Raw genomic sequence first — 14,921 nt, forward strand, 5'->3', positions numbered from 1 at the left:
AATGTAACCCTTTCCCCTGGTGCTGAGCACACGCTAGGCACCCTTCACCCATCTTGTCAATGGGAAAGCCAGACCCATAACCCCCAAGTTGAAGGAGGTGTAAGTTCGAAGGCCCTGTACTCTCTCACCCCACTGTCTTTTTAAGTGCCAGATTTTTGCATCCACTATCTGTGTATCACCCTAGCTCACCTTAGATTAAACCCCTTCCCTGGCAATATATTTTCATTTGTGTTAACAAACGATAAACCATTCTATGTAAAAGATCTAAAAGAAAAGTATGATGGATGAATGCGTGATTAGTGTAACCCATAGATCTGTGACAACTCACTTTTTATGATGCAGGTCAAAATGTCTAGTAGCTAGTAGTATAACTCTTAGGTATTATAAAGCATCTATATTGTTTAGGCATGTGTGGCCACAAGGGCAAGAAATGTAGATAGTGTATAGCCTCATGCTCCGGACAATGCCTGACCCCTGCAAGCAACCCAGATGAGCCCAGCTGACACATGTTCTATGAATTAGCCGGTTCCATCCCAGCCAATCCAGGAGAACCGCCCCTAATGAATGGATACAGCACCTTTCCCTTGTCCAATCAACATATTTCTGTACCCCCTTTGCCGTTCACGTCACCGATGACATGATTTTGTAATATAACGTGAACATTTCTGTGTATGGTTAGAGCGCTCTCGGAGTTTGCAGAGTTCTTTGCTTGCCCTATTTTTGGAACTTAGATAACATTGATTTTAACTTCACCCGCACTTGATCTTGGTCTCATTCCCTCCTGGGGTGTGTCCATTCCTAACTCTCAGTTGGGCAGTTATATGCATTTTTGGGGACTGTTCACTTTCAATTGCATCGGGCATACAGTTAGTGATCAGCAAGCCAAGCTGGTTCAGGATGCAAAAAGGACCAGAGCTCTCCCTTTTTTAATGGGAGATTAGTGGGTTTTCAGATTTGAGACCTTGCTGGAAATAAGATCAGCACTGCTTGGGTTTTGCAGTGGGCCCTGGAGTAGGGTCCGCAATGCTTTGGCCTTGTAGTTGGGGTCTGGAATCTGGATGATGAATGGAACCGGAACGCAGCCCAGGAACTTCAGGAAGAGTGTCTCTCTAAAGTCTTGTCATGGACTCTTATTTATAATGCATAGTGACATCATCAAAGTATATGGCTGGGGCAGGCTTAACTAAACACGCCTCTAACAACTGGATTGGACAAAGGTGATAGTCTCCACCTCACTCTCAGCTGGTTGGATTTCCAGAAAATGATGTCAGATTTATGATGGTAGTTTTACAATGTCCAAACCCTCCCACAATGACTTTACTTAAAATGCATCTTTGCCCTAAATGGCACCTTTATACAGTGGACACATCTAAACACTTACATAAGCAGGTTTGATGCAGCACATAGCAGTCCAATCCTCCAGTTTGTGAGACCTTGTTTCGCCCTTCTACTAGTTTTTCACACTTTTCAATGGGATTTACATTACTAAAAATTCTATAACTTTACACATGGGTGTGGATGATCATAAGGGATGTATGTACAAAAACTTCGCATTTGCAACATGGATGCTTTTCTTGTAATCCACAATACTTTGCCATTTCTGTCCCCAAGGTGTCAGTGAATTGTACCATGTCTTCAATGAAAGCCCATAAAATCATATTTAAACTATAACATTTTAGCATTTTTATAAAGTCTTGCAGCAGAGATAAAAGTCCTTAAAGTTTATGTATGAAATGGTCTCTGGAAGCAAATGGCAATCCTTTGTCACTGGACCATTCTTTCTTCTCTCTTCAGTACCCACCAACTGTCACTTCCTCCAGAGAAAGGTGGGTGGTTACAGCTTGATTGAAGGTGTATTGCTCCCTTCCCCTCTTCACACTTCCTGGCCTGGGAGTTCCATTATCAGTGGGTTCATCCCAGACTAAATTATTTCCAACCTAGTAATTATCAGTGAGGTGTTAGTCTCTGCTGAGAGTTTATGGTGTGGCTCCCTTCCTAGGGGGAAACTTTAACTCTGCCAACTGGAATAACCTGTTTTTGACAGCATGCAAATCCAGCCAAGGCGGTTTAAAACCTTTATTTTCTGATATTTGTTCCTGCAATTAAAACAAGCCTGTGGAATAAATTAGCCAATGTGTGTATTATCACCAGCAACAAAACCCCTTCGCATTGCTAGGTAATGGCAGGCTTTCATTCAACAGTTTACTTTTTAAAACTGGTAGTTTTCTCCTTGAGTTTTGTAAAGCCCATTTTGTACACGTGGTGCACAGCTGGCATTTCCTTTTGCATATTTTTTTTTTGCATCTCCATCAGATTCCCACTCTGTCCTACAGCCATGGTTATTTTCCTGAGTGCAGGGGTTTTGGCTGAAGCACAGATGCTTTGAAACTGACAACATAAACTCTCTCAGGCTATTCAGGAAATGCACCACGGACGAGAGCGAGCACATTTTTGGACTGTTAAACAAAGAACTCGAATCTGGAAAGGTCAAAATGTTAACAAGCTGGAAAGAGAAAAACATGTCCATGCTTGATTCAGTCATGTGCTTGAAAGACGATCTCACTACAAACCCGTTGAGAGTCTATTAGAAGCTGAAAGAACTCGACTGGATCAATACTCAATATTTAGTATCCAGTAACAAACTCCTTTTTCACCTACCTCCGTCGACTTCCAAACTCAACGAACCAATGTTGTACCTCCAAAAATTCCCAAACAGGGGGGCACACAACTTCATGCTAAGGACCAGGTTGAACCTGCTTGAAACCAACGAAATCCGACACATTAGAGGCCTATCTGATTCCAGCACATGTCGACTGTGTAAAGCCAAGACGGAAACCATCAGGCATTTACTGCTTCCATGCACAAAAACTCTAGACTTGAGATTGGCCTACGTAAAGCACCTTAGCCAAGAGGAAAGTGGGTGGGACGAAGATATCGCCTGGAAAAGACTGATCGGAGGAGACCGAACCACTTGGCTTCTAGCAACTATCAAAATTCTCCAACACTCTCTGTCGAGGATAGATGGATGAGGGGCCCACCCTTGTGTAGTTAACACACTTCTTTTTCTTCAACCTTTTGTAAAGTTCTTATGAACATACACAAATAAAAAAAAAATACAAAAAAAACTGACAAGGCTCAGATAGCTGGAGTCTATTTTATTATGACAGGGTAACCAGGACCTTCTATACTACATCGCGACTTTTATTAGGTTGATAGTGGAAACTGAATGGTTTGAGGTAAAATGAATCCCGTTATTTCATCGAGGGCTTTGAGGTGAACTCAAGGATGTCTTGGCTCAAGTCGTGAACCCACCTCAAGACTGCGATGAATATATAGACTTAGTGGTCCAGTTAGATCACAGACTTCAGAACAGAAAGGCTGATCGAGCCAAGTTTGAGAATCGGGTGTTGGTCAAAACCCACGCTAACCCCAAAGGAGCAGATGCTTCAGAACCCATGCAAATCGGAGGGGTTAAAGGACCCTTAACCCAGAAGGAAAGAGAAAGGAGACGACAAATGCAATTGTGTCTATATTGTGCAACTTCTGGGCATTTTCTACATGATTGCCCTGTAAAACCACCCAAGAAGGTGGTAGGAGCTGCTGATAAAAGCCATATGGAGTCAGACTTGGGAAACGACCACGCCCGACAAGCGTAGAGGTCCACTTGCCGAGCTTGAAGAAGGATACTCAGACCTCGCATTTCATCATACCAATGGTCCTCGTAGATCCAGGGCAGCCATCGCGTATGCACGCAGTCAGGGCATACATTGATAGCGGGGCCATAGGAAACTATGTGGACTATGAATTGGCTCTCTGCTGAAAAACCACCTCAGATGTCATCACCACAGTCGATGGAACTGAAATTGCCTCTGGGCCTGTAACTCACTCCACCGCAGAGATGACACTATTGGGTCAGGATGGGCATCGAGAGACTATTGTGTTTGATCTAATCAAAGCCCCACAGTTCCAAATAATACTGGGGATACCTTGGTTGGAAACACATAATCCTTGTATTTATTGGCGAGAGAAGAGAATAACCTTCCCGGATTGTGCACAAACCTGTTACCGAAAGAAAAATCAGAATGCAGGCCTGGCCACAGTAACCACAGCAGTCATGCAACTACCTCCAGAATACCAAAAATTCCAGGATGTCTTTCAAAAGGAACAGGCAAACACCTTACCTCCTCACAGATCTTACGATTGTCAAATCGATCTAATACCCGGTGCACAAACCCCTTGTAACAGGATCTATGCCCTTACGGAACCTGAGAACCTTCACCTACGACAATACTTAGACCGGTACCTTGCCATCGGCTTTATTCGCCCATCCAAGTCCCCTGCATCTTCAGCTTTGCTCTTCGTGCCCAAAAAGGAAGGTGACCTCAGAACGTGCATAGACTACCGCGCATTGAACCAGATAACTGTTAAGAACCGATACCCATTGTCTCTGATCCCTGAACTACTAGACCAAGGGAAGGACGCTTGTATATACACTAAATTAGATCTCCAGGGGGCATACCATCTGGTACGTGTAAAAGAGGGCGACGAATGGAAGACTGCTTTCCGCACTAAGTATGAGTTATTCGAATACCAGGTGATGCGCCTTTCGGGTTGTGCAATGCACCAGCAGCCTTCCAATACTTCATGAACGATGTCCTTCGTGAACTCATTGACGTTTGTGTTGTCGTGTATATCGATGATATTCTAGTATACTCCTCTTCAGAATATGACCATGTGAAGCACGTCCGAGCAGTCCTTGAAAAATTGCACCAGCACAAACTATATGAAAAACTAGAAAAATGCGTTTTTCATGCCACAGAAGTTGAATTCCTTGGGTTTATCCTGACCCCAAAGGGAGTCTGAATGGACTCACGAAAGGTGGACGCAATCCTTAAGTGCCCATCACCAAGTTCAGTTAAAGGAGTACAAAGCATGCTCGGCTTTGCCAATTTCTACCGCAGATTCATCCCAGATTTTTCACATGTCGTACATCCCATCACAGCACTCTTGCGAAAAAATAAACACTTTATATGGGCTGAATAAGCTGAAAATGCCTTCCAATAGCTGAAAGCGAAATTCTCGTCTGCACCTGTGTTAAAGCACCCGCGCCTTAAACTTCCATACATAGTGGAAACTGATGCATCCAGTCTAGCCATGGGAGCTGTCCTGTCTCAAAAGGACCCTGAAACTGGCCAGCTTCACCAGTAGCATTTTGGTCCAGAAAGTTCTCGGCACCCGAGTTAAACTATGCGGTTACCGACAAGGAGTTATTAGCCATTAAATCCACCTTCAAGGCTTGGCGGCACTATCTTCTCGGTGCCAGGCATACCATTACTGTGATCACCGATCACCGGAATTTACAGTATTTAAAAACAGCCAAGGCCCAATCGTCACGTCAACTCCGATGGGCATTGGTCTTTGCCGAGTTTGATTTCGTGATAACCTATCGACCAGGTTGTAAGAATGGTAAAGCAGACGCCCTATCCCGAATAGGGATGGGAGAGGCAGAAGTGAACCCAGAACCAGTACCTATAATTTCCGAACAAAGGATTCTTGTCATGACTACTCTACAGACACTAGAGGACATTCAGGTAAAGATCCAGCAACTCTTTGATCCTACAGTCCTACAGGACTGGGTAAAGAAAGGCCCAGACTACTCTGTCACCAATGATCTGCCTTATTACCAACTATTTACAGACTATTTCTGCCACACAATGAACTACAAGAGCTGGTCATTTCCCTTTATCATGATACCCTAATGGAGGGGCACCCAGGTATTGCAAAAACTGAAGCTAAAATTAAAAGACAATTCTGGTGGTCCACTTGGCGAAAGGATATTAAATCATTTGTGATGTCTTGTGGCATTTGCACCCAAAACAAAAGTCAAAAGAAAAAAACAGCTGGACTCTTACAACCTTTAGACATTCCGCCTACACCATGGCACACCTTATCGTTAGACTTTATTACTGATCTACCTCCTTGTAATGGGTTTAACATTGTGGTTCTTTTTTCCAAGATGGCCCACTTTATTCCTTTAAAAGGACTACCTTCAGCCTCAATCCTGGCCAAAGAATTTCTCGAAAACATTGTTTGCATACATGGATTTCCATCCGTGTTAGTCTCTGACCGGGGCAGTCAATTCATTTCACATTTTTGGAAGAAATGTTGTCAACTGACGCAAATCAACGTGAAGAAATGTTGTCAACTGACGCAAATCAACGTGAGATTATCGACCAGTCATCACCCCCAGACCGATGGTCAAACGGAGAGGACCAACCAGACTCTTGAACAATACCTGCGTTGTATGTTACATCAGACTGAGAGTAATTGGAAGGACATTCTTTGGCTCGCCGAATATGCATACAATAATTCAGTACATTCTGGACATTCTGGACATTCTGGACTGGACAAAGTCCCTTTTATACCCTATATAGGCACCACCTTCGAACCTCAGAACTTTTGTCCTCGAGACAGTTTTCACTGGCACAATCATGCAAGTCAGCCACACCTTGTGCGAGGGGACTCTTCTTGTTTTGGCCATATCTGACCTCCACAGGAAAGCCTTGCATTGACAGAATCCAGGAAGTAATTCTGGAATTACACACATTTCCGGCCCAGTTTTCATCACTTTGGAGGTATTGCAAAGACTGGTATGGAGTCTCCACTATGATGTGCTCCCCCTGGATGAAAGGGAAGTCATTTTTCAATGTCCACACCGTTGCCAGGTGGCTTCTCACAATCGTAGAATTTTTCCTCCACAGAGGATAAAGTCTTGCTTGCATAGGAGATGACTTTATTGACCTTGTCATGCTTTAGATATAATACTGCTGTCACACATGTATTCGAAAACCCTGTCTCCAAGAAGAACTCCTTGTTTTTGACAAGGTGCTTGTGAGAGGCTTCTTTTGAGTTGCTTTACTGCCTCAGCTTGTTCTGGACACCACTCCCACTTGATCCCCCCCTTCAAAAGATGGATCAGGGGTCTTATGATCTCTGAGTAATCCTCAATGAACTTCCTACTGTAATTAGTCAGTCCAAGGAGGCTTCTTAGCTCATGCAGAGTCGTAGGGTCTTTCAGTTTTAGGAGGGCTTCCACTTTCTTCTCCTGGGGACAGAGACCCTCAGGAGTTATTTCATGCCCCAGGAAGTTGACACAGGTTCTACACCACTGTGCCTTTTGAAAAGGACAGTTTTGCTCCAGCAGCCCTCAACTGTGTCAGAATATAACAGATTTCCGCTATGTGTTCCTCCACAGTTGAGCTTTTTATCAACACATCATCCACATAGGCCAGGTTACCCCTTTCACCCAAGTCGGGCATGGCCTTATTTAGGAAGTTGTTGAATTTGTTGCCGGAGTTAATGTATCTGAAGGGAGTCCGGGTCCAGGTGTGCTGCTGCCCCCCGAAGGTAAAGGCCAGCTTGTATTCGTCCTCTGTACTGACAGGCACAGTCCAGTACCCATTGGTCAGGTCAATGGCAGTGTATACGATTTCGGTGCGACCACAATCATACGAGTCCACGCAAAGAGATCTTGAAAATCTAAGAAAATCTGTTTCAACTTTTCTTTTGCTCTGGAGTCTCACAGGCATCAGCTAGGTTGACCCACTCTTCAACCATCTGCCTGAAGACTGGAAAGGTTATAGGTCAAAGGATCGAATAAAAAGGATCGAATGATAAAAGGGTTGAGTCAAAAGGACCGAAAACAATCGATCCTATTGACCGTCACCTTTTGCATTCGACCCTTTTGTATTCGATCCTTTTACTGGACACCGCCTGGAAAGACTTCCGGTTTTGCTATCTCAGTGGCCTTCTCCAGCTGGTTGGAGAGGTCCATGTTTGGAGTATTGACCTGGACAGAGGGTTTCAGATAGGAGAGGCAGTCATTGTGGACCTGGAAGATCACCTCATCCTGCCTGATGTCACAGGTCACCTCTTCCTCACCGTAAGGGCAGGAAGAGTACACCAGGAAATTTCCCTTTTGCCGGGTGAAGACCCTGTCTGGTTGTATGTCATTGTCACTATCACTGTCAAAACAGTCATTGGGGATTGGTCCTATCATTTCATTACCTAGATCCATGGCAAAATGTCAGTCATCAACCGCGATTCCAATAATGGTGCCTGCTAAGGTCGCTGTTATCCATCAATATTGGAATGGTGTTGTGTTCTACATTGACCAATGGTGTTGGGTTTAACCCCAACCCCTGCTGTTGGAGATGGGCATTGAGGTGTACATATGCGTCAGGATTTTGCAGTTTCTGTCCTTTTTTAATTCAAGTGGGAATAATTGTGTCCATCTTGGGATGGTGACCTCCTCTCCAATTTGAACTTCAACTGCATAGAGCAGCAATTGGGCACCCTGAAAAGCTTTTTCTGAATCGTCAAAGTCCATGGGATTACCCCCCTTGTAATTGATCAGGTCCAAATTAATGGCAAAACGATTGAGAATGTCACTGCCTAAGTAAAATGCAGCAGGGAAATCTCGCCCAACCCAACAGTTATGTACTGTGGTTTTGTTTCCTATAGAAATTTTGAGCATACACCTGCTAGCAGGAGATGTTTGTAATTGGGAGTTTCCAGGCCCATTTACCACTTATCGATAAATTTAAATATTGGAATGGCTGGATCTTTTGGGAGCTTTCAGAACATGGCTTTGCTGATGAAGCTCTTACCATTGTTCACGCACACTCGGGCGAGAACAGATTCCTTCCCCCTCATTTAACTGAATAGGGATGACTAACTGTTCTCTAATTTTCTGAACATCAGCTAAACATTTGGGCTGGTTTCTCATCACTTTTGACTATGCAATTGGGATTTTCAGATTGTGATGCAGTTTAAAATGTCAAAGTATTTCCTTCCAGTGTGAAATGCCACTTGATACTGGAAGGGAGGTTGATTTTCAGGAATGGAGAGGAGTTTCCTTCACCATTTTGTTGCCATATAGCAATTACTGTCACGTCAGGTATTTGATTGTTCTGGAAATAAAACTCAATATGATAAGGTTTTTGTTCAACCATGTGGCATGTGCCATGTAAACTAACATGGTTGACACTCTGTTTCAATTATATTGGCCTGTTAGTCTGAGTCCAGAGGACCTTGTTCACACAGTCTATTAGCGGGGACAGCCTACGCAGGATGTCATTCCCCAGTAGACAGTGTGTGCCCTCTGGGGTCACGACCATGACCGGGTGTTTCACTTTGTGTCACCCAATTTTTATTTCCATATCCGCAGTCCCCTCGACAGGAATTTAATTCCCATAGAAGTTCTGGAGTTGTCCAGGAAGAGGGGTGAGAGGGATGTGGTATCTCTCCCAACTTCCTGAATTTAGCTGATCAAAGGCCCTTTTTGACAGACCAGTGGCTTGGGATCCAGTGTCCACCAGCACCCGAAAATGTACATTGCCCTTGCACTTGGGCATAACATCTACCCTCCTTCTCCTCAAGGGGGCAAAGATAATGTGCATTTTGGGTAAGATGGGTAGTCAATTTCCTTATTTTTGCCTCCGACACAGGGGTCGTTTGGGCATAATTCTGTGTGGGAGTTTGGGGATCTGAAAGAAAATGTTTGCATTCGGATATTTGGGGAGCTTCGGGCTCCCCTTTTTCTGATTCTGGGCTGCCCCCCCTTTTTGGAGGCGGTCAACAGAATTGGTTTGTGAGGTTTGGGATCCCTCTGTTACTATTGGGTGTCCTGGATGCTTTTTCTGGGGTTCAACGATGGGCGATTCTGACTCAGTCCTCACACCCGCCCAGTCTTCATTTAGATCTCTTTGGACCAATTTTTCTTTGGGAGGAGTCCCCCCGTCCCTGAAGGAGAAGATCTTTTCCCCAGAATCCTCTAAGGATTCTTCCCCTTCAAATTGGAGGACACTACCTTCCTAGTGGGCTCTTTTGAGTTCTTTATTTCTCCTACCCACCCTCTGCTCCTTGGGTTGCAGATTTCCGGGGTCAGGAGATTTTGGTTCCGGTTCCTGGGTATCCAGGGGCTTTTTACGAGTGAGGAAGGAAGCTTCCGCTAGGGCTTTACACCTCCCTTCCCCCGTGCCTCCTCCTCAGGACCCGGTGAGTTGTCAGGGTTCTCTCCCCGTCATTTTTCTGCAGTACCAGACCCCTTGGTTTGTGGGTTTCTAAGCCGCCATGTTCATCTGAGTGGTTCTGCTGAGCCCTCAACATGCGACCCAGGTCCTGGGTTAGGTTTTGGACCTGGCGCTCCAGTTGGGACACCCATTCCGGTTGGTATGGGGGTCTTTGTTCAAATCTAGGTGGATTACGGGAAGGGTAACTATCCCTTCTCCCGGAGTACCCTGGATATTGGGAATTTTGTTAACCCTCCACCCTTGGCGTCCCCTCTCCCAGATTGGGTTGTCTAGGTTCCTGAAATCGGGGAATGAAAGGCGGGTTGTCCTGCAGGTTGGGGTTTTGTGAGTATCGGGAAAAGAAACTTAACCCAGCATTTGGGGAATTACTGCCGTCCTAGGGGAAGTTAGGAGGGAAGTTTCCTGGGGCAGTACTTACCTGATTGGACCCCCCCTTTGGGCTGGGGGAGTCCATAGATACCCCAGGATTGGTCAGTTGCCCTTGTATCGGGGTCTGATATAATCAGGGGAGTTAAGGGTCCCATTAGTGGGATTACCTCCCTGACTGCCACCTGTTTGTGATTGGCCCGAGGGCCTTCTGGGTCTTTGATTTTGCTGATTTTGTGCAGGTACATTTTTAGGCCCCCCCCATCTCTAGCTCTAAAATGGGGGCAACATGCACCTCCGCCACCATAGCAGCAGCAGGGGTGTTGGCTGGTTTTGGTTTTTTGGCCAGATTTTTGTTTTCTGCAGGTTTTTGGACCTCATAAATGTGGGTCGCCTGCTCTATTATCCAGTCCAAAGATCTTTTGTCATGGAAATCCCTCACCAGCTGGGTCATGATATACTTGGGGAGTGCATGAAAGAAGGTGATTATGAACTCCCTGCTATCTGTGCGCACCCTTCTAGTGGTTTGTGCAAAGGCGCGTTTGAGCTCCTAGACAAATTCTCGTTCGGGCTGATCTTCCCCGCACTGCAGATTGTAGGCTGCCTTGCGAGCCTCTTGGGGGTTTCTTTGGGCAGAAAAGTGTTTCAAGATGGCCGCCCTTTAGATGGACCATCTTGAATGGTTCTGATCCTCCAGTCCAGCAAAGAAGCTGGAGTACTCAGGGGAGAAGGTCCATTTTACATACTCTATGCAGTTCTGGTTGTCTTTCAGATGAAAAGTGTCCATCATCTTCTCATAGAGTTCTAAGTGTTCCCAAACAGAATATTTTGTGTTCTTATGGTATGGGGTTATGACAGTCCTAATGGCCTTAATCTGCCTAATGGGTTCTTTTGTCATAACTCTCTTAAGTTTATTTGCCTTCTTTGGCTTAGTCACCCGAGTCCACTCTCCCTCAGAATCAGAGGCGCTACTACTTGAGGTCCCCTCATGATCATCTAGGCACTCCCTGATTCTGTGAGCTTGAAAGGGGCTCGCAGAATGGAGAGGCCTATTTTATCTATTACTGTGGTAATCAGGAGAGTAGTCTTCTGACTCTTCCCTGCTCCCATGTTTGGTAGAATACCCCCCACTGCCCTAATTGGGTAGAGGTCTTCAGAATGCTCCTTTCGGGCCTCATTTCATTTGGTATTTCATCAAATTGAACCAGCTGATCCCTTGGAAAGTAGTATTTCTGAGGATCTAATTCCCTGACTCTCCCTTCATAGGAGACTTCCTTGTCAGAGACATCAGCCTTAATGTTTGGGTATCTATACAGGGATGTTCGTCCATCATTTTCTGGGGGGCGCTGACCAGTTCCATCATGCTTGGTCTATTAAATTCTGATGGCCTCATGGTTTCCGGCTCATGTGAACCGGCAGCCATGAAGTCAGCAGTGCACAAAGTGTTAAATGGGTTTGAGTCCCTTAGTACAAAGGTCCTTATGCTATGATCAGGGTCCCTCCAGTTAGGATTAAATCTAGCACCCGCTTTCACCAACCTTGCTAGTTTCTCCTTCTCAGCCCTACTTCTTGATAGTAAGCAAAGATCTTAGCCCTTTGATCAGCTATCAAGGCTTTACTGGCCTCTATGACCCGCTCTTGCTCTGCCACTTGTTTGTGGAGCCCATCATTCTTTTCATAGAGGGCCTCATTGTCTCTCTGCGCTTCCTTTATGGTTTGGGAATAATGAGACAATTTCTGTTTCAGGAGACTCACCTCCTGAGTTTGTGCATCCTTGGTTTGGGTGCTCTCTTCTAGAGCACCTTCTACCCGTCTGGCGCGCTCCAGTAGATTCCCATACTATGTTTTGAGTTCCTTCAGTTACTGGATGGCTAACTCACTTCCCTGTAACTCTGTTTTCAATTTGCCTACTTCCTGGCATAGGGCGTCTTTCTCCTGATTTAGGGTGCCTCTCTCTTCACCAGGTCATCCCTTTGTTCCTTGATGGTTTTACATATCTGGCGCTCTTGATCGAATTCTGCTTGAGAGTGGAGGTCTCTCATAATTAATTTATTATTTTCCTCTTTCAACCTTTCAACCTGATCTTGCAACATGGTTATGTGTCCTGAGCAGACCTGGTTATAGGTTAATTGTTGAGTCAGCTTCTGTTGAATCTCTTCCAGGGAGTCAACCTTTTCCTGACACTCTAGTCTTACTGCGTCTAATTGGGTCTCTTGGTCTACATTAATCTGTTGTTGGAGGACCAAGTCCTCTTAATTTTTTTATGTAATTTCCAGATTCTACCTCCAACTCGTGGCTTTTTTGTAATTTTTGTTCTGCTAATTTTAGTTCAGCCTGTGTTTGGTTTAATAGTTCAGATTGATTCTGCGCTAGAGTTTCATTTTCTCATGCCTTTCCCTCATCACTCCAATGTGGTGATACATGTAGGTCGTGACTCTGGCAGTTTTAATTTGCTCCGCTTTAATTTTTGGGATCATATATAATTCACTCAGAGCTTGGTGTAGTAGGCCACCGTCCTGCCATATGTCCAGGTGCATGGCAGTGACCTGTTGTGTTATTTCTTGTAGCCAGACTTTTTCATCCTGTTCTGGTCATTCACCTCTGACAAATAACTTGTGCAGAAGGTGCTCCCTAGCCATATTGATCTCTACTGAAACAGCAATTTCGGAAAGTGTTATTTCTTTATTAATTTATTTATTTATGTACGGGTAACCTGTATTCTGTTGCTTTCTGTCTATTTTGGGATTGATTTAGTTTTACTTTTAGACACAAGCCTGGTACTTAGAGTATTTGTTTTGGGGAGTCGCTTCTACAGTTTAACACAGTATTCCGACTGCACAAAGTACCACTACCTTGCAGGTTAGTCTGCTGTGTTAGACTGCCACGGGTAGTAACCAAACTCAATCCCGGTCTCGAGCCCCCAAATTTGTCAAGGATTTCAATCAGGCGATGCACACCTTGGTCTCAGCCTAGTATGCAGCGCACAAATTAAATGCTTATTTCTTTATATTATATAGATTCAATATTGAGATGGTACACCACTCATTTCACACACCCTTTTCAAATACCCCGGGTCACAATGGACCATGAACCAGGCTAGTTGGTAAAATAAAATATTTATTTTAACATTCAAAGGAAATCATACACTTTTTAATATGGGGAAGCAATCACCAATGGGGTGATCATTACAATGACAATGTGCTCAATGCACAGGGTTTACCTTTCTAGTGGAACCTATACACAGCACAGCGGAATAGGAGCACTTTTTGATTTAGGAAAGATAGCACCCAAGTTAGGATTTCCCCCTTCAATGTTCCCTCACCCCACAAATAATCCATTCAAAACAGAAGCAGCAGGTAATCAGGAATAAGAAACAGGAAAATTAATCCAAATCTGACCTCCCCTCCCCCAAATAAGAGAGAAAAACAGATTTTAAACCCCTTGCAATGTTATGAAATGACACTTCGAAATGGACAAATAAATAATGAATGTGTGTTAAAAACCTTGAAACAAATATAATTCCTCACTAAAGCAACGATGCAAAGACACTAACAATCACAAAGAATGGATTACCAAGAGCATACAGTTCTAAAATGAGTGCAAAGTTTAAAACGGATTGCAGTAAAATGACACGTGTAAAAGTAGCATTTTTTCAATTCCCGCCATAAATTACCTAAATGCTTTTTAATAGAAATGGGTGAAATACACTGATTTGGAGTGGGGGATACAGGTATATTCCAGGGATATTCTAGAAGTGAAACTAGGTCTCTCGCTATGAAACTGGATGAGTTATGCCAGATCTAAAAAGGTGCGCTTTGAGTAAAATTAAGCCGTGAAATAGGAAAGGAAATCAGTTGTGACAAGAACATTTTATCCTACACTAGAGTATTCAGGCTAGGCCACCAAAGATGCACCCAGTGAGATCCAGGGTTGCTTTGCGATTTTAACCCTATCACCCCAGCGCCCACCCCTGGTGGAAGCCAGTCCGATCACTAGATATAGGACTAATGGCATAGGATTACACAAGACAAAATTGAAAAGAGAGATGGCGCTAGCACTAGAAACCAAGGGCAGGGTTGCACAGATAATTCTGACAGTTTTACAAGTTTTCAGGATAAGGATAGGATGGCTTAGAGAGTGGGATAAGGACAAAGGCCCTCATTACAACACTGGCGGTAACCCATGGCGCTATTAGCACCATGGTTGCTTCCGGTATTGTAATGAGTCCGCCAATGTTCAATGGGGAATTACCACCCCATTCCAAGGTTGGCGGGCGGTAATTCCCCATTGAACATTGGCCCTTCCCCAATCCCATTTTTGCCCCTTAGGACTCAATGGGACTGGGGAAGGCGGTAATTACGGTACCACAAATTGCAGTACCGTAATTACCTCAAATGTCCCTTTATGGGTCCCTACTTTAACGGCTGGTCGAGACCAGCCGTTAAGGTCGGGTCCCGGAAA

The sequence above is a fragment of the Ambystoma mexicanum genome, chromosome 1q (genome assembly GCF_040938575.1).
Source record: "Ambystoma mexicanum isolate Mex_15411 chromosome 1q, UKY_AmexF1_1, whole genome shotgun sequence".
NCBI lineage: Eukaryota > Metazoa > Chordata > Amphibia > Caudata > Ambystomatidae > Ambystoma > Ambystoma mexicanum.